Source organism: Lycorma delicatula, chromosome 8, assembly GCF_047948215.1.
Source record: "Lycorma delicatula isolate Av1 chromosome 8, ASM4794821v1, whole genome shotgun sequence".
Taxonomy (NCBI): Eukaryota; Metazoa; Arthropoda; class Insecta; order Hemiptera; family Fulgoridae; genus Lycorma; species Lycorma delicatula.
The window spans coordinates 84,800,824-84,828,345 of NC_134462.1; the positions used below are offsets into that span (position 1 = coordinate 84,800,824).

The following is a 27,522-nucleotide window of genomic DNA, read 5'->3' on the forward strand; positions in this document are numbered from 1 at the left end:
CTTCTTGAAGTTCCTCATGAAAAATATAAAATCTCTGAAGATACAGCCGAAAAAAACTAAAACTCAGTGTAAGTGAGTGATAAAAAATTCAGTTGAGAATGGCCACAAAAAATATTTTTTTTTATGATGCTCTTCATGATGCAGACAAAAAAGAAATAAGACTAGATGATTTTTTTTTTGTTTCCATGTTGTGTAAAAACAAAAAAATATTCTGAGTTGTGAAAGTAGCGCTAATTTTTTCACATGGTAATTTTAGTGTGGAGTCAAGGATTTTCTGTAAACAGATCTCTAGTTTCTGAAAACCAAAAAGAACAAAGTATTATGAACCAAAAAATTGTTTATGATGCTCTGAAATTTTATGGAGGTTCCAAGAGAATTAAAATAAATTAGAAAATATTGACCGCTGTCACACGGACGAGAAAACCATATGACCTTTATTTGGAAAAAAGGTAAAGAAACGAATGCCAGAGTAGTAGTAATTTCAATTGTGATTGTATTCACCAGGTTTTATATGTATATTGATATATAAACTTATTCCTAGTTTGAAGAAAATCACGTATAAGGATCGCCTTAGTTTTCTGGATCTTCCCGCATTGGCATATCGACGTTGTGGAGATCTCATTGAAACTTTCAAGATTTTAAATGGGCACTATTCAACTTATTTCTACTCTTTATGAGAAATTTTGACAGTCGGACTCGTGATAACACGTTTGAGCTTACTTAAGGAAGGATTTAATACAAGTAAAAAGCATTATTTCTTCGCTAAAAGAGCAGTTATTTCTTATAACCTACTGCCTGAAGACGTTGTTATTGTCCCATCTATTGGTGTTTTAAAAGTCTATTGGATATTGGAGAATATCATAAATGGTTGCTATTCCTGCCAATCTACTGTAGTATGACTAATTTTGAATTCTCATTGGCGAATTGACTTAATTTTGTTTTCTTTCTTTTTTTCTTTGTTTGGTACTCTATTGTATTTCTTTTTTTTTATATTCGCTTGTCTAAGGCAAACGAACGTAATGGTTTAGCCTAATTGTATATGTATTCCGTTGATAACGCATATAATGCGCTGTTTCTCAGGAAAGGTTTTTTCCCTGAATCAAAATTTTTCTGATGCGTGTAAGGCTTGTGAAGATGACACTAGTCAAGAGTTGCATTTTTGCGATTGAAGATTTTACATTATACAATTTACACTTTACATTATACGGTTAATTACGGTGCTAACCAAAAACCAGTCTTGTGGATTTGTATATCCTGTTTGCCATCAGCAGGTTATCAATACTGGAAAATGTCAAATGTTCGAAGAAATATTTTATTTACTATTTATAATTTTTGTATTTCTTTTTTTTTTTTTAACTAATATTGAATTCCTCGTATAAAAACAAAAAAAAAACGTTTTTGTAATTAAGAGTGGGGAAGCTTTGCCGGCATATTTTTATGTTTATAATTATAATATTACTATCTGTAATTTTATATTTTAATTGGTTGTTAGGTAACAATTAATAAAATGCCTAATTGTAAAGTTATTAAGTTGTAAGAAAGGTAGACGTATATAAGACGAAAATTGTGATATTAGGTTATGCGGTGGCACCACCGTTGCTGTACTGAGATCGAGCAAAATAAAAACCAAGGTAGGGGAGTCGCCTTGCCTTGCCCAGTACATTACCCCTCTATGTTTATGATTGACCCTTTCTATCCGTCACGTATTGTTTAGGCTGTACGTCTGGAAATAGCAGCCGTCCCCGTACTATTATTGCCTTTATTTATATTTCATCGACACCACTGCCTTCTTCTTCTTCTTCTCTCTTTCTTTCATATCCATTCCCAAACTACCAACTCGTGCATTCTTATGCGTTTTGTTCGACAAATAAAAAAGCAATTTTTTATATTATTTTTATGAATTTTTTTTAATAACATTTCCATCAAAAATAATTATTTAAACATTTTCCTTATACAAGTAATTTCGATCTTTCCGTGATCTATTACTCGTTGAACAGAAATTATATTGAAGACAAAATTCTTCTTATGTGGGAGTGTGTGTGTGTGTATATATATATATATATATATATATACTATATTAAGTTATATGTATATATTTATATGTACGTGTTTGTTTCAGCTTATTTATTTCGTAATGTATAATGTAAATGAAATTTTAAATTATTATGTTTTGCAATGTGTAATTGTTAGCTCAGCTCTTTCTGAAATAGTATGTTTTGTGGAGCGATATAAACTTTTTTTTCGATTTTGGCCAGCTAAAAGACCGCTTACCAACTTTCATTTAGCTTTCTTTTTTTCTCTTAGTGTTTTCCGCATTTTTTCTGAGTATTTTCTCTTCTTTCCTTTGTCCGATTTATTACTCTTCCTTTCATTAAAGTAGTTCCTGAAATTTTTCACGTTTTTATAATTTCTCTAAATTTATTTATTTTTAATACCTTTGCGGTTATTTATTTTTCTTTTATAATCTTTTTTTTGTAATAGTCGAATATTTTCTTTGTTAATCTGTTATTCAATCTTGTTCGGTTTTTGTAGACAGGAAGAATTTTCTTCGTACTTGTTTATTTATCCTACTAAACCTTTTTTATTGACTAAGCATTCAGAATCAACCAACCCTTCTGGTTTTAACACCGTATTATGTTATTTTAATTTTGGATTTCTGGACAAGAATTATTCGTTAAAAAAAATTTTAGTTAGCGTAGGCTTTATTTACGAAACGATATAAATATGAAATCAGCATGTATGTGTTATATCTCAGTACATTAGGCTGAATCATTCTGTCACTCCCACGTGCAAGTTCAATTATTGTTTTACGCGTATAATAATGTACTGTATGTTATCACTTGTTTAGCGCCGTAAAATAAAAATTTTGTTGACTTTCTTATTGATGTTTAATAACCATAATACCAATTGTAATGCTTCACACCATTATTCAGTTCAGTGAAAGAAAATAACATTTAAATAACTATTTTCCTATTTCGTTTTTAAAAGTTTTGGTGCGTTTTTAAATTTAGTGTTATATTTTGTGTTTTTTTTTTCAGTGAAAGTTTGAAGGCCTATTCTGATAGTGATTTTATTTAAGGTTTCTATTATTTTTTATTCTAGATCTGCTAGGAAGACTTAAATCGTCTGCGAAAGCTAAGCATTCTATTTCTAAATTTTTTTTTTATGTCCTAAGCGGATTTCGTTAATTCTGAGAATTTTAGTTTTCTTCCATATTCTCTCATCATTATTTTTCCGATTTAAAATTGAATAGGACCGTTAAGAGGCCACCTTGGCGAACACGTATTCTTATCAAGAACGTTTCTGAGATTTCTCCCACAAATTTAACTTTATACTTGTGTTTCCATTTCTGTTTTCTAATGAGTTTCTTTAATTTGTTTCTTTTTTTAATCTATTCAGAATTCCCGTGAAATATTAATTAGGATTATCCTATCCGTAGAGTTCATATATCTTTTTGAAGTCTATCAAATTTACAACATAGTTTTTGACAGATACATTTTTGTGTTCAGTTACGGTTTTTAAGTTAGGATTTCTTCTTGGTTTTCTAAAATTACCTCAGTATTTTCCTAATTTATCATCTAGAATTTTTTCAATTCTCTTTTGTAAGGTTTTGGATAAAATTTGTTACGCTGCTGTAAAAATTAAGATTCCTAGATAGTTATTCAAACCGTCTTATTTTTATGTTTTTTTTTTTTTTTTTGTTATTTATGTCTATTTCCAGGTTTTTATTCCAGTTTTTTCCTTATTGGAAGGAACTAAAGGGAAAGAAATGCAATTATTTTTCCGTATTAGGATACTTATATATGTGTATTACAAATAGCTAGACTTGATTTGTTTAGGTAAAAGAATGAGTCCCACAATTAATTCAGACAATCCAAAGTCTGATTTTTAGTTTAGATCCTAATTCTGGAAGAAGGGACACTGTAAAAATCAGATTTTTTTTTATTATTTTAAACTCCTTTTATTCGAAGAAAAGTGCTTAGCAGACTCATTGAACTGTTGTAATTTTCAAACAGTTTCTTCTCTGAAGAATCCCAAAATTTTTTTATGAGTATTAGAACATTAAGAATTAGAAAGCGTATGTGTTAGCTAACAAGTAAAATAAAATTTGTTCATTTTAATAAAAAACTCAATCATTTTCTGATCAACGGTTTGCTAATTCTATGAAAAGGTTATAAGGAACAATTATTTGTTTCTAAACGGTGAGAAAACCAGGATTCATGTTGTGATAACTCTAGTGACCGTTCATCTACCGTATTCTTACATTACTGAAGAGTACTGTCATTGTTCGAAATTTATTTTTTGTTTTATTTTTTAAATACTCGAATGTTCCATGCATTTTCTTTCTAAGAAAATTGGTGTAAAAATAATAATTTGGGCTTACCTGGTGAATCATGATTTGTTTACCTCATGATTTGATTGATTAACTCTGTTCACTGAACTGCTTGTAAAGAAATATATTTTAGTGATTTCCTTCGGCGTTTACAATAATAAAATAACAGAATCCAAGAGTTATTAAATTTGGAAAAACCAGTAGTCATTAACTTTTTGCATCGGTGACTTTTTAAAGTATCGGTTGGCCGAACTATCAATTAGATTCTTTTTATGCACGTGATTTACCCCCTTGTTCATTTTACCGTTGGAATTATGAAGTCATTTGTACTTTTATAAACAAAGACACCGTAATTTATCGTTTTATATAAAGGCAAAAATTTAGCTTAAACCGAACGATTTATAAAAATTAGTCGTTATGGAGGAGAAACGTATAGAATTTAAAAGAGTGATAATGAGTTTCTAATACAAAGACTGCCTTTAGTTATCGTAAATGGAAGTATATCTTCGTCAAACGATTTTCTTTAATGGACTAATTTTTAGAAAACCTGACAAAAAAGTTGTAATACTTTCCGGGTATTGCTTATTTATACAGCCGAAAAATAATGATTCAAGAAAAAATTGCCCATCTTTAGGCGAAATCATGCACCAGAAATTACCAACATTACAACTATATCATAAATTACCAAAGTAATTTTGATGCAGTTTTATTTTAAAATCATCATCATATGTTTAAATAAACAAAGAAAAGTAAAATCTCAGAAATCGATTAAAAGGTTTTCTCTGCGCTCCTTCCTTAGAAATTTCTTTCCAAGAAACATTTTTGATTTTTTTTACGTTTACTATTCTAAATGGAGGAACTAAGAAAAATTGCACTGAAAAATTTACAACCAATAAAAAGTTACCTAAGATTTCTTTTTTTTTTGAGGGAAGGGGTTGAATTATGATGAAAATTTATTTTAATAATAATAATATTATTATTATTATTTTACAGTATTATTAAATACAGTATTATTAAACTTATAATAATAATATTATTATTATTATTTTTAAAAGGTTATTATTTAAGCTTTTTGTAATATTAAAAGTTTAAATAAACCAAAAAGATTTAAAAAATTGAAAAAGGTATATTTTTAAACTTTAAACGGGTCTTTCACCCTCAATAGTGTTCTCATAGTAATTTTTTAGGGTCACTTGCACTACTGCTGTGATTAGGAAGACAACAAAGTTTGGTTAAAAATACACAATAAATAAAATGATAGTTTTTTTTTTATTTTTGTGGAAGGGGAGATTTTATGGTACATTATTTTTTTTAATTATTAGATAAGCATGCACACGCATCATGTATTGAGCTTAATATGAAGTGAGGTTATGTTTGCAAAATTTTGAGAAAAGTGACCCCAAAAAACTATACTGCGTAATAAAAATAACTCATCAAATAAAGCATTCGATTAGATTAATTTTCTGAATTAAAAATATTTCTTTACCTTTTTAAGAATGGTAATTTGCTGCACCACTGATAAAAATTTTACAGAACAATAGCTTTTCAAGTGATGGATGTTTTTAAATTCTATTACATTTTCTTAAGATAAATTTTAGTTGTCACATCATTATTATTCGTTTGATTAGGAGCAACCATTTGTTTTTTAACAAAATAACCAAGTATTTAATTAATGCACTAAAGCCACTTGATCTCTAAAAAAGATGACTTAAAATTTGGTCAGTTTTTTTTGTGTTTTTCATCAAATATGTTAAACTATTTCGGTTATCATTGAGTAACTGCTTTGTCAGTAACCCGTATAGATTGTTAAATCTGCTAGCTTTTGACAGAGATAAAAAATCGTGACAAAGGATTAAAACTATAATATTGTTTAAAAAAATGTACGAGAAAGTTTTTTAATAAGAGTTATTTTATACCTTCTTTCTTTTTCCCTGTTTAGTCTCCGGTAATTACCTTTCAGATAATACTTCAGAGGATGAATGAGGATGATATGTATGAGTGTAAATAAAGTGTAGTCTTGTACAATCTCATGTCGACCATTCCTGAGATGTGTGGTTTAATTGAAACCCAACCCCACCAAAGAACACCGGTATCCAAGATCTATTATTCAAATCCGTGTAAAAATAACTGACTTTACTAGGACTTGAACGCTGGAACTCTCGACTTCCAAATCAGCTGATTTGGGAAGATGCGTTCACCACTAGACCAAGCCGGTGGGTTGAAGAGTTATACCTATCTATATCTTATCTTTCGGATTTAATCTCCCAAAGGTATTTGGCAGGTTTACCATAAGCGATACGTACAACTACTGGTCTAATAATCGAAGGATGAACGTTCTTTTAACGGTTATTTCGACCAAAGCATATTGTGATGTGTCTAAACTTTTTAAACTTTTTTAAAAAATGCATATCTGTCTCCTTTTTACCTGAAGGACTTAATGTTATATATTTTTAGTAAATAATTTTTTTATGAGAAAAGTTGTTAAAGGTAATCAGATTTTGAATAAATTTGTGTTGATGGATGTAGTCTTTTTTTTTAATATAGAAAAATTGTTTGTTGGTTAGTAGCAGACATATCGCCTAATCACAGCCGGTTTAGTTAAACATTAACTACTGAAAAGTACAGTATTTGTTATTATGTACATAATTTTGATCGGTGTAAAATTATTTATAGGTTGTTATAAAACGTTATTGTTCATTTATTTTATTTATTTACTGTGTTATAGTTAAAAGAACGTAACAATAGAGATAAAATGTTATAGGAAACTCTTTAAGAGGTCGGATATCTGTTTTAAAAGAGTAGTTTACACTTAAGTAGACATTCGGTTTAGTAAAAGTTGATGGCGCGAGACTTTTACTCTTATCCATAATTATACAGTTCAGTAACTATAGCGACGAGTTGATGCTTTCTTGAGACAAGAACTGCAATAACCTGGTGCTGTTGTCGAGTGGTAGTGGTGGAGCAGTGCGCCTTTACTATTAATGCAACCTTATTTCTTTAGTGTTGCACTCTAGCGCTGTCGTTCTTTCTCTTTTGCTCTTAGTATTTCTTTCACTCTCATCTGCCTTGTTATCTTAAGTTACAACTTGCACTTTTCATTCTCGTAACTAACAATTTTACTTATTTTCAACTTAAAATAACTTCTTTGTTCATTTTACTACTTCAAAGTTACTTTTTAAGTAATAGTGAAAATGAAAGTTTTTCCTTTAAATAGTATACTATTGTTTTAAACTTGTAATTAACTCTTATATTTATTAATTATTCCATATTTTGCATTTTTCTTAATTAATTTAGTAATGGATGTAATATATTTTTATTTAAAGTAAGTTGCGTAGAATTTCGTTTACGTTGGTCTTTTATTGTAATTTTATTTATGTTTTAAAGAAAGAATTTAAAACTGCTTTACTTGATAGGAATTTAAAAGTGTTGTTTTTTTATTGGTTGCTAAATGTTCCCCTAAAGTATTTCATATGTAATGTTTAATGTATTTTAATTGTACGGAGACCTTCAAGATAGATCAAAGAGAATTAAAAGAACGGGTTTCTTTCTTACCTCCCTTAACTGAAAGAAAACGTTAAAGATGTTCTTTTTAGTTTATTTGGGGGAAAAAAACAGTTGTTTTGCTGGTCGATTAGATCGCGTCAGTTCTTGAATATCCAGCGTTTTATGCTATCCTATACCATTTTTTTTATGCGCCATATTTTTATATTTTCTTGTTTATTTATATTTTAACGAAAAAATCGGAAACCTTTTGTACAAGAAAATCAAATTGAGAGTGAAATAGGTTTATTAATTGTTTTTTTTTAATATAAAATTTTTTTCTAACGTTTTTCGTATCGTAAGATATTTTTTGGGGAGAAGGAAGTTAATTTTAGCAGAAAATATTTGCACTTCGTTTAAATTAGTGGAAATGAGAAACACTTAAAATTGATACACTAATTCGAGATGTTTTACCTAAAATAAAAATTCCTTGCTCATATCTACTTAACTGAAATTAGTTACTTATAAAACATCTCTGAGGTATGCGTTATGGAGCTTTCCTTAAAAAAAAAAAATTGTTCATAAATAAGAAAAGAATTATGAAAACAATAGTATTTTAAATAGTAATGTTTTCATTGTGTCAAAAAAATTTGTCGTTAAAATTATTAAAAAAGAAATGAAATAAAATCGATTGAATAAAAAAGAATCGATAAAAATTATAAATATAAACTTTTTCAATACTTTTTTTAAATTTTAATTTTTTTTATCGTCCGTGCCTAATTAAGACTGCTTAAGTACCAGTAATATTTTAACCCTTAGTTTTACATCAATCATAAAAAGTCGAAGTTTAAACAATTGTGAAGGTGGTGTACGATAAGTTGACACATTCATAAAGTAGATTATATATAAATCTTTTTATCCTAGTGTTTCATATTATGCTTGAGTAATTCCTATTTCTTGGAAATACCGGTAGATTTCGCCTTGTTTGTACTCGCTTCTGATTCCATAAAACATCAGTTATTGTTGACTTCTGGCCAATCACGGACGTTTGTCTATTTCAAAGCGCGCTAAAATTATGCTTCTTTATGCGGAATCAAAAATGTTATAGTGATTCAGCGACAATTTCAAGCTTATTTTAACACTCGATGGACTCAAGCAACACCGTTCTTAATTTATATCGTAAATTACACATTCGAATGTTTTTTTACATTCGAAGTGAAGTTGAAGTCGAAGTTGCACGGCACATCGACCGTGCAATATAGTCCGGGAAAGTCTACACACAGAGCTTCACGAGAAATGGGAATCTCACCGTACAGTATAAAGAGTGTTACGCAGTGATTTCAAGATTTTTCTATACAAATTGCGTAGGTTGTATAGTTTTTCTGTACAAATTGTGTGTTGCGTAAGTTAACACAAGATTAGAGGTTGCACAGCGGTCGGAAGTGGAAAGATGATGTTCTGTTCATTTTGGTTTTCAGACGAGTCTGTTTTCATACTGATGGGGTCGTTAAGTTACAAAATGACCGCTTTTGGGCGATAGCAGCACCACAAATTGTGTATGTAAGACAACAACATGGACCTAAAGTAACCGTTTATGACGCTTTTTCGAGTCACTGATTATTAGGGCCGGTGTTTTTCAACAATTGTCATTGCTATTTTGTTATGTTAAGGAATGATTTTCTAACCAGACTACTTAAAACTGAGTCACCTATAAATACCCAGTGGTTTATGCAAGATGGTGCACCCTTAACAACACTAATGTATAGGATTTTTTATATTCACTTTTTGGTAACCGCCTCATTTTAAATCACTATCCGGGCCGGCACAATAGAGGTTTCTTTTGGCCACCGGATTTAAATCCTTGTGAATTTTTTATGGCGATATTTAAAAAAGAAACTTTTCTCGTTAAGACCTGCAAATCTTATGAAAATGCGTGCGCGAATAGTTCAGTTGTGTACGATTCAAGAGGACTTTTGTCGGTAAATGAACTTTCCACAAACTCTGTATTTGTTATATAAAATTCAAATCATATTAAATTTAAAAATAATTATCTAATCCAAAATTGAAATGTGTATCCTTATTGTGCACCACTCTGTATTATGTTTTTATTTTTTAATTCTTTATTGAAGTCAGTTTTATTATTATTGTTATATTCTAAACCGATTATCCGACATTTTACTTATATTTCAATTTAAAATATTGATATGCTTACAAAAAGGTTCATCTTTATGAAAATATTAATCTCGGAAGAAAATACCGAGAAATCAGCGTCTCCGATAAAATGAGAAAAAAAACGATTTAAAGAGACTGCTACCAATCAGGAAATGAGGCTCTCCTCTGAAATACTGCATATTTTTTTACTTTAACAGGTTGTTTTCTGGTAGGAAAACAACATTTTGTTAGTTTCACGTGAAAATATTTGGAATATCAGACTGATATTAGTTTATGTATCATTACATTTCAACCAAATATGAACGAAACTATTATGAAAATAATAATAATAATAATAATAATAATGTTCGTCCAATAAGGACAAAAATCCCTTTAATCGTCTGTGCAAATCTTATTTTTTGTTGTAAAAAAAAATTATATTTGAGTTACTAGGGGACCAGCAGAAAATCAAATAATCAAATTCTGCGCTTAATAAGGAGTAAAGCTTGAAGAAACCCATAAAAACAACCATACGGATCGAATCAAATCAGCCATCTTCTCATTTGAAGTCGATTAAAGATATTGTCGAATAAAACAGGGGTAAATTAAAATTTGATAATGTAATGGACAGCTTGACCGCTTTTTATTTAGCCTTTGATCCCGGTAGAGTTTGGCTTTGTTATATTTCGTCAAAATTTATAAGAAAAAAATTACGAACAGTAAACAAAATTTTGTTTTATTTATGTAAAATATTTACGTTTATTTTCGATTTACTGATGAGTTAAAAGTCCCGTACGTACTATCTTATGTTAAGAGTAAACAAATAAATATACATATATATGGGAAAAATAAGGAGAAAATGACAGTAGTTTGTTGTTTTCTATCAATTTTTTTTTTCTTAAGTTTAAAATTTAAGCACGAACCTAGATTTCTTTAAGTAAATTCTATTAATAAAAAATCTATTAAAAGTTATGTATAAAGTCAACTCACATGAAATGGATTTCTTCTTTTTACGTGCACGTAAAAATCAGTTGTTTTTTTTATTAAATTTAGTTGTTTTATTTTATTTATAAGTCATATCTAATAATAGAAGAGAATATGTTAATGCATATCAAAATAACGGTATAAACTAAAAGCCTTGTTTAATTTAGTTTGAAATTAATGTAATGAACTTATGTTGAAGTAGTTTTGAATGAGTCTTTGTTATTTTTGTTAAGAATTTAGACGTAAACATTCGTACACGTCCGTTACATTTCGTTTAGTTTTGTTTAGTTTATTTCGTTAACATAACATTAGCTCTAAATTCTCTTGACACTGCCTACTAACTATTGTTAGGCAGAGAGAGATCTTTTTTCTTTTAAATGTACATTTTATTATAATAACAGAAGATTATTTTTAAATTGTTTTTTTTTTTGCATTTAAATTTAAGTAATGTTTTTATAAAAAAAAAAAAAAAACTATATCGGTTGCATTTAATGACAGATTTGTTTTATTTATAATTACCCTGAGTGTTAAAGGTATGTTAGCTAATTCTTAACCATTGTTTTAATCGATTATTTGTAACAGTTATGTATTTCTTAATTTTTTCTAATTATTATGTATTATAACCGTTGTTTTAATCGATTATTTGTAACAGCTATGTATTTCTTAATTTTTTCTCATTATTATGTACTGCTAAAATATCCTAATAGCAGGATGATTGGAACCATGTCCCCACTACATAAACTGTGCGCGTATTGGCTGTTAAATAATCTAGTTATAATTAATCATTTTTACTATGATTTATGAGTCTTTTCCACTTAACTATAAAGTTTTAGGGGAAAAAATAATTGAATTATTGGATATCGAAGCGTAAGTACTGATTTTAAACTCCCACTTTTTCTTATTTCCGTGCAGTCGGTAAGAAAAGAATGGGATACTCTGTTGCTATTTGAATACAATTATAACGTGTTACGTTTAATCATATGCACATGTAGTACATATTAACTGACATCTTTTTATTTAGTTATTTATTTATTATTGTTTACAATTACAGTATTGAATACCAGTTATAAAAATTAATTTATCGGCGTTCTGTTAAGGAATCTTTTTTTTTAAATATATTATTTATGCAGAAATCGCTTAGACCATTGAGTCTCAAACTTTTTCACCCACCGACCACATTGAGATTAAACATTTTCTAACGCCTCCAAAATTCTTAATCTTACCATCTGTTAAAAATAATAACTGCAGTTCCAATTATTGGTTTCATGGAATATACCTTTTTCTGAGTTGAAACTTACATTTTAAATGAGAGCAATTAAAACGCATATTTAATCATATTTCTAATTATTTTTTATTAAAATTGCTTTCAAAATAATTACATTTGTTTTTATATTGTTATATAACAACAATAGTGATAGCATAGTCAATATAACAGTACAATAATTAAAATTAAAAGGTTTTGATCTAGTTTTAATGACAAATTATGAGGTCTTTATGGTAGCGGTGCAGTTTTTGGATTTTGTTCATTTTGTCCCGAGGCATTAAAATCTTTAATGATTGAGACTGTAACATGATCTTGGGTTAAGCTTAGAGCGGGTGATACATATTGCAGTCTCAATCCTTAAAGATTTCATTACCTCGGCACAAAATTAACAAAAGGCCAAAACTGCAACGCGACATTAAAGAACTCATCACAATTTGTCATTAAAGCTAGATCAAAACCCTTTAATTTCCGTATTTATTTGTATCAACACGTTGCTTAGATCGGCAGATATGCAGCATTAAAGACAAAAGTGGCCTTTTCTCTTTAAAGTGGAATATTTCTTTTCAGAAAAATCTAGACATACAAAATGAACGAAATTAAAACTAAAGCATTAAGCTTTTAAACGGTTTTAATGCAGTTTACTGAAAATATTTTTTTAATTTGATGATTTTTGAAATCTGAAGTAAAATATCAAAAAGTAGAATATTCGTCTCTATGCCTCTTGGTTGTAAAATTAAACCAGTTTGAATACAGTCATTTTTTATCATAACATATAAGTGTCCCTTTACTTTTTTTTCTAGTGTAGTAAGTATTTAATTTTAGTTTGGAATATCGGGAAACATAATTTTTGCCCGTTTTTTTAATCAGCCGTCGCCTTCCCAGACTGCCTGATCGTCCCCAATTTTTTGTGGGCCTTCTACCACCCACTTGAAGGCCTAAAGCGTCAACAAGGGGGCCTTATCGCCCACTTTTAGAATGAATAGATTAGACCATAAATTCAGTCTTGCTTGGAACGTCTTTGTTCGTACATTACGTCTAATCTGCCTTGCCAAAAAATCATCGGTTATTGAGTAATAACACAGCCTGTTCCTTTTCTAGTAAGTACATTTACTTACGCAAAAATCTCGTAACATAATTTAAAGTGTAAAAAGGTATGTTAACTGTACAAAAATTAATTCTTTTTATCAAAATTAATATAAAATGAATTAATCGTGTTTTTAATTAAATTCTATAAATAAGTGATGAAGTATAGATTTCTGCAAAAGTACTAAACGTGGAAGAAAAACTTTTATGTATATAGGTGATTTAAATAGGTGATTCAGGAGAAAAAGGAAATAATTTGGGAATTGATTCTAAAGCTCAAAATAAGGGAAAACGTTCATATATAGACATATATCCGAAAACTCTTTTGTTATCAAGTTAGGGCTAACGGGAAAGTTCGCCAGATTTCAGTTCCCCCAGTGAAGAGAGATCATACTGAAATTTTTAAGGCGTTATATAATTCTAAAGTTGATGCTTTTTATGTTTTTTGACCTGAAAAATCGAATAAAACAGGTCCCAGAACTGTATTCCGATAGTTTTCATGATTTCCAAAGTAAAATAGAAAAGCTCTGTGGCAAAATACACCTTTTTTAGGTTTGAAGTTCAATAACTTTATTATTTGATTAATAAATGCGTAAATCTTATCAAAACTGTTAACGAATTTAATTCTGAGAAAATTGATGTAATAATGTCAACGAAAAACAAAATAAAACAATAAATAAATAATTTATTATTCTTCATTTTTTGTCTTTTATCCAGCTCATGGTTGAGGCGCTGATCAATCGGTCCATGTCTGTATCCACCATTTCTTATCTGTCACCTTCTGATGATAACTCGTATTAGACTTCCTAAGCACATCATCAATTACTGAACGCGCCTGCTAATCTTTTCACCTCACACTCTTACATACTTCTTGCGAATTTTTCCTTGTTCATCTTTTAAGTTAAACAATCCACCCAAAATGTTAATCCTAAAATTGTTACAAAATACTTATTAACTTATAAGCTAAGTGTTTCTCTACCATAATTTTAGTGTTAATTCATAAACAGCAACTTTGTTGTAATAAAAAACATTTAAAAAAAAAGTTTAATGCTTTAAATTACAAAGGTTCTAGGTATCATAAAAATAATATAAATAGTATCAGGAAGTTTTTTGTATAAATATAATTTGACCGAAAACCTCTTTTGTTTTCCATGACTGTTCAGATACAGACGATGATGAGGCGGTAAAACCAGCATAAGGTTGATTAGCAGCGAAAGAAAGTTACCTTAAGATTTCATCAAATCTTAATCTATAATTATTACAAGCATGAAACTTTTTTTGCTATGAAAATTTTAATTAGCTAGCGATAGAATTTTCTTCCGATCGGCTGTGTGTTTTTGTTAGTTCTCATTGATCGTGTTGCCAGAATTTATTTGTTGAAACTCTACTCCGTTTTCATAAAATATGTTTCCATTAGCTGTTAAGTCGTTATCATGATCAACATATGATGTTATCCCAAGCGGCCACCATCGGTACTAAATATCCGCTTGTTAAACTTAAACTATTATATAAACAATTATATTATCGGTATTTATCTCGTTAATTTAAGTTTGTTACTTTTCTTGTGCCTGCTGTCGTTTACATCTGTCGGTCTTCTTATTTTCTATTTCCACTGTTCCACTAAGACCTTTTATTAATCCTTTCTGTTCGATTACATTTGTAATCCGGTTTCCTCTTTTCTTTAAATTATTTATCGGAATGTGCTATCCTTCATAAACTTATTTTGTTTAACCTCATATTTTTCGTTTCATTTTTTTTTATCATCTTCATCATTATCTATTCTCTTATTTCTGTAGATTCAGTGTTTTCCTTTCTTTTTACACACGGATAGCAGAACACTCGAAACATTTTACCAGTCTTTTCCTAGGTTCTAAATCCACATCGTTGATTAGTAATATTTTGTTCTTGTTTTTTACCTTCTAACGTTTACTAATTTTTCCTGTACTTCTCAATTACTTTTGTTCTTCCTTTAGAAATGCCTACAAAATTATGTTATTTACCATCATAATTTCCTTTTCTCTCGATTCATTTGCATTCTTTATTAATTATTACGCTTATTAATTGTAATACTGTTCTATTATGAAATATATTATCAAACGTTGATGAAACGTAGAAATGTTTTATAGGAAAAAATTATGATTTGGGTTGTTATTTTTTCCACTGTCAAGTAATTAGTTCTTGTGTTACAGTATATATTTGACTTTAAAATTAATTATTATTTTACAACCGTTGCAAATTATTAAAATTGATTGTGAATACTGGATACAAATATTGAAGAATATTTTTTTTCCCCATTATCTTTTGTAATATTCGTTTTTTTATTTTTTTATTTCTTGATGTCGTTTAATTTTGGTTCAGTAAAGATATTAATTTATACTAATGGATTCTACGAGTCGTATGTATTATAAAGTTTTGTAAGGTGATTTTAATGTGTTACTGAAAAGATATAGTCGAGCCCAATGCTTACCATAGTTTGTCATGTGAACCGTTGGCCATTACCCGAAACGGCTCTCACTGTTATAATTATACACTGTTTCGCTGCAATATATAGAAGTTTCTTAAATATAAATTTAGATGTATTTTTTATTTCAGGTTTTTATTTATTAGAAAGTATATTGTTGTACGTGAAAAATACTGAACATTTTTATTAAAATTGGTAGTACACGACGGTATATTTTTATTATTACTGTTATTTTTTAACTCGTTATTATTAATTGTAGACTTAAATTATTTTCAGTCTTTTTAATTTATCTCGTAAAACATCCAATTTACATTAAGGTAATTTGTTTGCACCACTAACCAGCATGCCGTGGCGCGGCGGAAAATAGCAAATTCTCTACTAGTAATGCTTGTATAGAAATAATAAGTACAGAGTTAATTTATGCACGTCTTACACGCAATCTTGTCATAGCAGTACATTTAAAGGAAAAAAAAAATTATTTTAACATTTTTGTCCCGAGTATTTATAATTTTTTCTTCCTTTTTTTATAAGTTAGTTCTAGGAAGAAATTTTTTAATATATTATTTTCTTTTTCTGTATGCGGTGAAATGTTTAATTAATTTTTTTTTTAAATCCAACCTGCGAAATATTTACGTTTTCTAATTATATGGAATTTTCTTTTTATATTTAATTTATTTATTCTTCAATTTAAATGATAAAAGTATAATAATAAAATAAATAAGTAGCCTAAATAAATAAAAGATGTTTATTTTTTTCTTAGGAGAAACTTTTATCAATTGATTTTTACTTCCTTGTACGAAGTAAAGGAACTATTGTATCGTGAATAATTTCGGTTTTCAGATTTCAACGGAAATATCAGTTTTGATCGTCCCTAAATCCATTTTCACTAGTTTCGGTGTGACGTCTGCACGTCAAAAATATATGGAAGTATGTATATGAAAAAAAAGAAAAAATCTGATATGGATATCGCATGACTTCCTTGTACACCGCCTATTAAATTGCATATACACGTTTTTAAAAGTACATAAAATTTTATTCCTCTAATAACTGCTGATGTGTGTTTTTTTTACAATCGGAGATTAATTATTGTTAATAAACCAATACCAATATATTTAAATTAAAAAAAAGTTAAAAAAAGAAAATGAAGTCGGATTCGAACCAATGTGCCTTCCTCTTATAAAATCAAAATATTTCATTAATTAAAATTTTATTTGGTTATAACTAGAACCAATGAAAATAAGTACCATTTTTGTTATATATTGGTTTTTGTACCATTTTTGTATCAATGAGGGCTTATTGCTGCAGTTAAGAAAAAGTTTAAAATTCAAAGAAATTGAATTTTGGAATTTGAACTTTTGGTCCAGTCGATGGCCATCAAAAGGGGAGGTGCACAACTAGATATTACAGTCCTAAATCCAAAATGTCAACATTCTACAGTGAATCGTTTTTGAGTTATGCGAGGTATTTACGTATACGCATACGTACGTGTAGACGTCACGTCGAAACCATTCAAAATGGATTCAGGGATGATCAAAAAGGATATTTCCGTTGAAATCTGAAAACCGAAATTTTTCGCGATTGCAATACTTCCTTGTACTTACGAAGTAAAAAATCAGAAGTTATTGGTGAAATAAAATTTTATATACGTTTAACTTTAATTCTAACATTTTTACAGGGGTTAATTTTAGATCAATATATTTAAATTTAAAAAAAAACTTAAAAAGAAATATATGCATATAGAGTCGGATTCGAACCGATGTGTGCATGGTTACGGATCCGACACGTTCTCACTTACACCACATTATTATTTGAGTGACGCGAATCTGAATTAATACACGATAAACTAAAAAAAATGCTTATACGAACACCACAAAATAATGTGGTGTAATGTGGTATCCACCACAATGGAATTGTGTAACTGTCAACTTTATTAAAGAGTTGGAGGATCGTATCTCACTTTCAAATGAAATATGTTTAAATGAAGTGCATCAAAAAATGTGCGTATTTAATTTAATAGGCGTACAAGGAAATCACGTGGTGTCCAAATCAGATTTTTAATTTAATTGACATGTTATGTAAATATCATGCTTAAAATAAAATATATCTAGTAATGTTCAGATAATCGGAATACAAAAATACCTCATTGAAGTTTCGAATAATGGTGCGTAAATTAGAGATAAACCTACCCGAATGACCATTGAATAAAAATTAAGATAAAAAATGGCCATCATAACCACCATAACAATTGTTATCCTCTGAAGCAGTACTTAATAGTGGTCCCGGAGGTTTAAGAAAAAACCTACCCGAATGGGATGAGTGCCATGTTACCCTCGTAGTTCTGGTGTGTATGCTGTTCTTACACAAAACTCAAACCCGTAGATTTTTTCTTCTAGGTTATTCTAATTTATACTTTTCCATCTTTCCCGTTTTTACGAAATTTCTTCGTCATCCGCCTTTGAAGAGTTGTCAATTTTCCTTTATAAGCTGTTATTTAATAGTGGCACTTATGTGCCATATCTCAGCAACGTTTCGTTCTAGAATCCTCATACTACATCCCGTATTGTATTACGTTTTGAATTTAATATAATTTGAATGGTTGAGTTGAAAAATATCTTGGAGGACTGAATATTTTCAGTTTAGAAAACAAATCAATAAAAATGAAGCAGTGTAAGGACTTGTAAAAGGATAAATAGAGAAATAATACTAACATGTTTTTTTTAGGCATGATACAAAACGAGAAAACAATAGTAGCGTCGCAATTGAACCGATATTTATAAATAAACATTTTTATAAATATTTTTTGGCAGTATAGGTTATGTGGTAATTTATTCAGAAAAATATTTAACCGACATCTAGTCTATCCAAAGTTACATCTATTTAGTTATATCTATTAAGTGGTGATACGCTGCATTATCGCTGAAAATGTAGGAGTTATTTTAAAAATTACTTTTCAAATATCATTTCTCCCCGTCGTAATTATAATTACTTTAAATTACCGCACAAATTGTCTTAATTAATTTATCAATGTCAAATCAGTAATTTTGTTAAAACAATCGATCCTGAATAAATAAATATTTGAAAATTCATCGAAAATTGAAAGTCAAATCCGCTAAAATTTGATATAAACTATAAAAAATTATTAGTTATTCGGCGATAAACCGACTCCCACCGGGTTGGCCTAGTGGTCACATATTCGTCAAAAATCAGCTGTTCAGCTACTGATGTTTTAAGTCGAAGATTATGAGTTTCAAATCCTATTAAAGGTAAATTACTTTTATACGGATCTGAATATAGACAGTGGATACCAGTGTACTAGCGGTTGGAGTTCAGTTAATCCCATGTCAGGAATGATCAACCTGAGTCTGTTGTACGAGTACAAGACTCTTCTACACATCATCCTTGTTTCAATGTGTCGTAGGTTTACTAGTCGAACAGATTTTGAAAATGTGTACGTTGTACACATTTTGAAAAGAAAAACATTATTAGGCGATAGAGCATTTTTAAAACCTTTTTTAAACCCTTTGATGCGGGTGTAAATTTGAGTTTTGATTAAAAATATAAAAATGAATACATTTCCTTAGTTTTCTTTATTAATTTTCTAACGCGTAGTAACAAAAAGAGTGATGGGGCATAAAAATAAGGAGCCGCAATTTTTTATTTTCATTATGACGATTAAAAATTAATCGACAAGGACGTCAAGCGACTGGTGTTATCTGAATATTGCGTAAATACAATATAATTGTAAAAATATTTTTTTTCCTGGGGTGTTGACCTAACATAAGTTCGTATTTTATGCTTCTGAAACGTATGAGTCGATCATCTTAATTTTTACGTTTACTCAGGAAATACCTCTTCAGCGCTGCCTAGGTTTTACACAGCAAATCAAGAATAAAGATATTGGATCCAGTTAAAAAAATTTCCTTCAGTATAATTGTAAACGGTATGATTGAGAATGACGAATAAATTGTAGTTATGGGGTTTAAGTAGCTGAGAAATATATGTTCCTATGTAAACGAAAAAGAAATGAAAGGCTACAGATGAACAAATAACACGCATTTACAGTAAAAATAAATAAGTGACACTACATTTAAAAGGGTAAAATTAACTCGATATAAACCTTAACAAGATATAGCTTAAGCGACTAAATAATTTTCATCCTGTTTCTTACTATTACTGTTATACATGTTTTTTAAATGCATTTTTTTATTAAACTGTACAGTAATTAATTTATACTTTTTTTAAAAAAAGGGTAAAAAATATAACATAGTTCGACATGTCTTTTGATCAAACAAATAAAATAATATGGGGCCAGAGTAGTATGGATAAACGTATTTGATATTGTTTATTTTATTACTTTTTTTAATTTTTATTTTTTTGACAACACACATAACAGAAGCAACAGAAATTTAATTTTTGTTACATTTTGTTACTTGTTTTTTGAAACAGATATATGTATATGCTTATATGGTTAAAACTGTTTTAAAAATTGACATAGAATATGTTACTATTACATCGAAAAGATAAAAAAAAAATAATAATAATAAAAATAAAATTCACTACACATACTAATTCGTTTAACCATTTAGGGAAATTCATATGAATAATAAAAGTTTACAAACACATATATGATAAAGGGGTGGGCCTTTACGTATATCGGTATCGCATACGTATACATATATAGGTCTATGTATGTTCATAGGAATTGTAAATAGAGGGTTACATTTTTATAGATTGAGTAAAAAAAAAAAATATGAAAAAAAATTGTACAACATCCTTTGTTGCAGTAAAATAAACGGACAAACAACACTTAATAATATTAAAAACAAAGTTTCTTATGAGACTTAAAAAAATGATGAACGATTTTTGTCTCTATTATGGTGGATAACAAATTAAACAGTTGTAAATGATGTAGTTTATTACACAGAATTCCAACTAATTTTTGAATCTATTAAAAAGAAATTTTCTAAATCTGTAAAATAAAATCTAATTACTAAACAAAATTAAAAAATTTTTAAATAGGCATACTATTGTTTATAATAATTAGGGTTCTTATCGCCAATCCACATGACTTAACTCGTGTCATTACAAGGCAACGATACACGCACGCACACGTACACACGCTTAGGGGCAAAACTTTTATGCTACAAATATATAATTGCTGTAATTTGTTTTACACGTTCATCGGAATAACTCGAAAGAAAACATCTGAAAATGATGATTATCGATGCGAAACCCAGTTTTAAATGTTAATTAAGATTGAAGTTACATCGGATAGAAATTCCAGCGAAAGAATTACGCACACTAAAATGAGACAACTTCTGTCAGAAATATATGTTTTATTTGTATTAGTTTTGTTAAATCTTTGTCGACGGTTTTGAAATTCTGTACACTGGCTTCACGTCAACGGAGTATAATCTAGATTAGTGTTATTTTAATTTTTTTTAATATCAACGAAGTTTCATTTCATTACTGCAATAAAAATAAAAAAAATTAAGAAAACTATATTTTTGCGTATGCTTTAACCTAATTCGATGTTACATTCGTAGGAAGGCAAAAAGATACTTTTTTAGGATTTAACTTTTAATCATTTTATCCAACATGGTTGTTGTTATGATTACACAATAAATGAATAAAATATAAAACCCACTTACCAATAATCTTTTAATGCGTCCTAGCGCTTTCGGAAACTAATTCCATCTTCAGGAACTTAATTTTTTTTTCATTAACTAAAATTTTGTCGTCATAAGTAGAATTGTTATGTAAAGTGTGTACTTTACATAACAATTCTACTCATGACAACAAAGGTTTTGTTAATAATAAAAAATATAAGTTCCTGAAGATTGATTTCGTTTCCGAAAGCGCTTGCGCATTAAAAAATTGTTGTTGGTAAGCGGGTTTTATACTTTAATTATTTATTTATTTCTTATTAGAAAGTTAACTTTTCTTTTGAAACGATCTGGTATTAAAATCCGTATAAAAAAAGTTTTTACTAGGATTTGAACGTTGAAACTCTCGACTTCGAAATCAGCTGCTTTGCGAAGACGCGTTCACCACTAGACCAACCCAGTCGGTTAATCGGTTCGAATCTTACTTCATCTCCTTTTTTTTCTAATTTAAGTATATATTGATTTATTAATTAATTATTCATCTCTGATGAATAATATTAATAATATTTTTATTATTAATAATAATTAAAAAAAAAAATGAAAAAATATCAAAAGTTATTAATGAAATAAATTTAATGTAGTTTTCATTTAAAAAAAGTGTATATGTAATTTAATAGGCGTACAAGGAAGTCATGTGGAGTCCACATCAGATTTTTTACTGAAAAAGCAATAACGAAGATCTTCCTGGATATGTTAGGATATGCAGCGCACCAAATTCCATTTTCCTTTTTCGGTTAGAAAGTAAAAGTTAAAATAGATGATCTATTTTAACTTTTGTATATATTTTGCGTGTCCGTAAAATAATAGTAGTGTTTTAAATGGTTAAAGCTTCGGAACAAAGCGTTGTAAAACGATGAACTGTACATTAAATGAAATAGAAACACTCCAAGTTTGTGTGCGAATGCTAGCGTAATTCCATTTTTCAGTGAGTGGGATCTCGTCCTAATTTTGCCGAAATAATGCAGGATTTTTTTTAATGAAACATTTCCTCTGCGATTGGTCTAACTAGGAGGATGAATTGACTGACCCCTGCGATCTCCAAACCTTACCCCTTTGGATTTATATTTTTGAGGTTATATAAAAGCACAAGTGCATTCCTTTCAAGTTCGAAATCTGGACCATTTAAAGAAAGGATCAGGGTAGTTCTTCTATCACGGCGGATGTTCTCTTCCATGTTTGGCAAGAGACTGAATATCATCTTGATGTCTACAGGGCAAATAAGGGAACACACATCGAAATCTACTGAACAGGTAAGAAACTGAGAAGTGTTCCTTTTTTTCATTTAACGTATAATTCATCTCTCTACAATGCTTTGTAACGAAGCTATAACCATTTAATACCCCCACTATTATTTTCGGACACGCTGTTTGTATATATTGTTTTTCTTATGTATCTTAATTTCTTAAATGTAATTTTTTCAAAGTTAGATTATGTAGTGTGATTGATTTTATTTTGTTTGTTTTTTCTTGTTCGTAGGTGTCTGATTTCAAAGAAAACCAGAACTGCTTACTGCAATTATTTTTTACTACTAGATTTTATCATAGTATGTAAGTAATTAATTCTTATTCTTTATTTTTATATTATTTATTCAATTTTGGAAGATATTCCAATTACTTTGCTCGCTTGGAATTTGTAACAAATCAATTATGGATTCGGGAAAGAAATAATTTTATCATTTTTTTTTTAATGAAATGTAGAATTATTTATTTATATAAAATTAAAAAACTTTTTATCTGTTTTTGTGTCCCAAACCTGAAATTATTTTCAGAATGCGACAGCTAACCTGTAGTCAATTGACATCGATACCATGTAGCACAGGGAATCAGGGGATACGTTAATGTGGTGGTGATGTTTTCATAAGACACCGTGGGAATGTATGTCGGTTGCGCTCACGAATAGTTGTGAGAAACTTAAATAGTAATCAGCAGAAATTAGAAAATGTTGAACAAGACGCATTATTGTACATCACACTATATACAAAATTAAATATCTGTTTCGGTTCCGCCTGGCAGCTGATAAGCTGTGCGTCTGCCAGGAGGTCCAGTCAAATGAACACCTGATGTCTGACTGCCTTGCTCTTGGCGGTGCCATCCTGGAACTTAGAGGTCAAGCGGAAAACTGGCCACTCACAAGCGGCGAGTCAATGTGACGAGAGCCGCATTGTCGGACCGTGTGGGAGTTCCTTGATGTGGTTGCTATGTTCATTCCAACCCCGTAGGGAAAGACACCCGCCTAGTGACGCTCCGGTCGCCCCCCCCCCACGTTTCTAGCCCTCATTGGGCCGCAATATTCAACCTACATCAGTAGTTTACTTAAGGAAAAGACTCATAACGCACTGCTGTGATAAGCTAACCTTGATATATATGGCTGACTACCAGCCAATTAGGGCTCCAAGGGCTTTATTATGGTGGACAGGTATTTGCTGGCATTCAGCGACCCAGGCGTGGCAGCGTCATATATGTTTTTAATAGTTGACGGGGTGCGCCTACCCGTTTCAGTAAATATATGACAAGTGAACGGTTGGAACACGTATGGTGTATGGCACCGTGCTTAGTCCGCTCACGCTGTTAGGTAAGCTTCAGGAGCTATTTAGGACATTGGTCGCTAAACTGTTTCGAGGCTCAGTAGCCGTTTGTGGCACAGACAATCGGTCTTTAAGGCGACCGAATGGGGTGGTGGCGGAAGAAATGCCAAGCAAACTAATATACAAAATTATAAGAGCTTTCATTTAAACAATATTATATGCCATTCTTCCAGCTACAGGATATTTTTTTATAAACAGGCAGATACCTGTAAATTACAGTTACCCGATGATATTTTAATATCATTTTTTCAGTAGTTTAGAATAATAAGGAATAAATGTTTCCAGCCAATCGTTAGTGTCTAGTTCGTCCACAGGTCAGTATGTTACTGCTAATAATATTAAATTTTGGTTTCCTTAAAAGTATGGACCTGTGCATCGTATTATATCTCAGTTTAATTTTTTAATTCGGAAAGTTTGAAATAAAATCTGGAAATAATTATAGTCCGTTTATCAAAACGCATTTTTCCGATAAGATCGTAAATGCATAATCCAAACACATCGATTATATTGTACTTCCACCAGTATCCTGTTCTTTAGAATTTTATAAAGATTGAATACAATCATTTTCTTTATATAGAAACCGATGGAAAACAGTTAATAAATAGTAATAAATTTTAAAAAATGTACCTAGGGATGGATACTTGAAACATATGGTTATTTCTTCACTTCTTGGAATCCCAAAGGTTGTATAGAGTGAGGTTATTGAGGCCAACGATTCAGTTTGATAAATTTCTCCGGATGTACATTGATATTCGTTTTTTTTTTAATTCTACAAATAAAATGAAATCTTTATTATTACATCTGTGTATTAGTAATATAATTATATCAATTTTTATTTATTATTATATTTAAATTTTATTTGAATTAAATGTGTCTCTGATCTCGCATAGATAAAATCTTAATGTTATTAATAGTTTTTAAGCGGCAACAATTATAGTTGTTACACGGAGGAAATGAATTAGAAACTGTTGTTATAGAGGAAGTCGAAGAGGATGAAACGGTAGCACTTTATAAGGAATCTTGAAGAGCTGCATCAAACCAGTCAAATGACTGAAAACAAAAATAATGATTAATACTTTTTATAAAACATGAAAACTTTTGCCATTAATTAACACGATCTTTCGCTCCTAATTTGTGGGTCCTCTATTTTTACAAACATAACCGCAGTATTCAAGCAGCACTGTTTATTGGTACGTTGTGTAAACCAACTCAGTTTAATTTTAAAATCTGTTAATTACGGTAATATATTAATTTTGTACCTTACTTGACAGAAATCTAAGAATTCGATAGCGGTAAGTTGTGTTCTGTCGATATTTGCTAGCGAACTTATAATAAATATTTAATTAAAACATTATTACTAGATTAAATTCAATTAAGTTACTAATCGTAACGATTAGTTATTAGAATATAATTTAAATGCCGTATAAAATCTCAATGATAATCACAAAATGTTATGAAAGTTTAACAGTTTTAATATGCTAATTATGTCCCTTTATATCTTGTACTGATTAATTTTTTAGTAGCATAATCCGTCTGGTGACAGTGAATTACTACGGACGGTTTCAGTTTTCAATTTTACGTCCGGTCGTGTTCCAACATGGAGGGGTAATTACACGATTATTCGCTACTTTATCCATCTAAAAGATTCTGGCATTCTGTGGCGCCTCGTAGCTGAAATTAGTGGAGGTGCTGCTCCAGAAAACTTTTAGCCTTCGTTTTAAAATTGTGTAAAAAGAAACAAACATGTATAAAAAAAAAATGTATAAAAGAACAAAATCAAATATTTTTTATTTATTTAACCCCTTTTTTATTTAAATTTTTACAGTTCAAGCTTAATCTATTCATTTGAAAATAAAATCCATTCTTCTTATTTTAATTTGCGCGTAAAGATAATATAATTATAATAAAGATAATATAATTTTTTCCTTAATACGTAAGTATTAAGGAAAAAATTACTTATAATACCTTAATTAATTATATAATTAGTAATTATAATACCTTATAATATTTACGTATAAAAGGTAAAAGTGGCAGTGAAACTACATTATTAACGTGCTTCTTTGACTTCCCTTGCTTTTCGGGTTTTTCTTTCATTTTGTTTATATTTCTGAAACCATCTTTTGTTCACGTTTAATCACCTCCGAACAGCAAACACGGGAAACAATGAAATACATTTCATTGCATTTCGTACAATGAGTACATTTTTTTATTTCACTGCCGCAAAGCCAACTTTTTCGTTGGTACCATTCAGAATTAAACCTATGAATATATTTCTTGTTGCTTATGACTGGCTGAGATATAAACATCAGGTGTTAGAACGACCTCTTTTCTTAACTGTAACTTTCTCATGTAGCGGCAATTGTGAAAACTTAAGATACTGAAGTTCACTTACAGTCACAGAACTTACTTCTTGGGGATGCAAAGCCACGGTTAAAGTTTTCTGTAAAATAAATTAATCAAGTAGAACAGCTGGAAGCAGGATAATAATCTAGTTCTACACTTTATCACATTCAAGAATATGGTACACGGTTTTTAAGCATAACACATGCAGAGTAAAAAAAAAACTACCTTCTACCAGCACGCCAGGGTCGGCACTACAGGAGCAACAGTGCTGTCTCCTCTCGCTCTCTCTCCCTCACAGCTTCGCGTGCAGCTTCCTATGTGAGCACGCGCACAACAGCCAAACACCACGCCGCTGGAACTCTGAAGCGAACAGTTCCATACAAAGATTTTTGCTTCTTTTTCATAAACTGGGGGATGGCTGTTGACATTAAGGTTAAGGATTATATATTGTATAAGTATAAAGAAAGAATTAGAAACGGACTCATATTAAATGTTATCGATAATATTAAGTGGAAATAGGCGGTTCTGCAGTTCCTCAGTGCCTGTACGAGAGTCGCCACTGTTGGCATTAGTGACTGAACGCAGTGAAGGTGAAAAGACGTCAGCCGCCGTTAGTAAATATGAAGATCGTTTATATATGTTTTCTCGTAGGGTCAATCTATCGTCGGAGACGTTCCACGTATCTTCTTGATAAACGTTTAGAGCGAAAAAGATCATGCTGATGATATTGAACATTAAATTGAACCTTATTAAAACGGAATTATCCTTGTATCGTTTTGATTTTACCTATTTCCTCTATCTTACTTACGCCTTTCTGTTAACTAAAAACAAAAACTTGCCGTACGGTCAAATCGCTACGACAGTAAATTTACATTAAGCCAAGCGGCAGTAAATAATGTATCTCTATAAAATGTAACTGTTACTTCGAAACAAATAACAATTTTTTTAATAACTACATTTTCAAAAGAACATGTTTTTAATTAGTAAGATATAGTTAAAAATATGTACGATAACAATTTGGTATTTGAAATAGCAATAATTTTTAATTATACTATACTATGTGATAACTATAATAATATATTATATTATAGAGTTAAAACATTTATACAATATACACCACCACGCGCCGTAGAGTGTATGTATGGTCGTAGCAATAAATACAAGTGTCGACAT

The 27,522-nt window shown here is 29.8% G+C and overlaps 1 long non-coding RNA gene across 1 annotated transcript in view; it reads left to right on the forward strand.

Annotated features, from left to right (window-relative positions):
• The window catches only part of LOC142329368 (uncharacterized), a 533,988-nt gene that overhangs the window by 209,308 nt on the left and 297,158 nt on the right, over positions 1 to 27,522 (forward strand). The window contains exon 4 of the long non-coding RNA XR_012757481.1: positions 22,899 to 22,969. This is a non-coding gene — a long non-coding RNA (uncharacterized LOC142329368). The remainder of the gene's footprint in view (positions 1 to 22,898; positions 22,970 to 27,522) is intronic.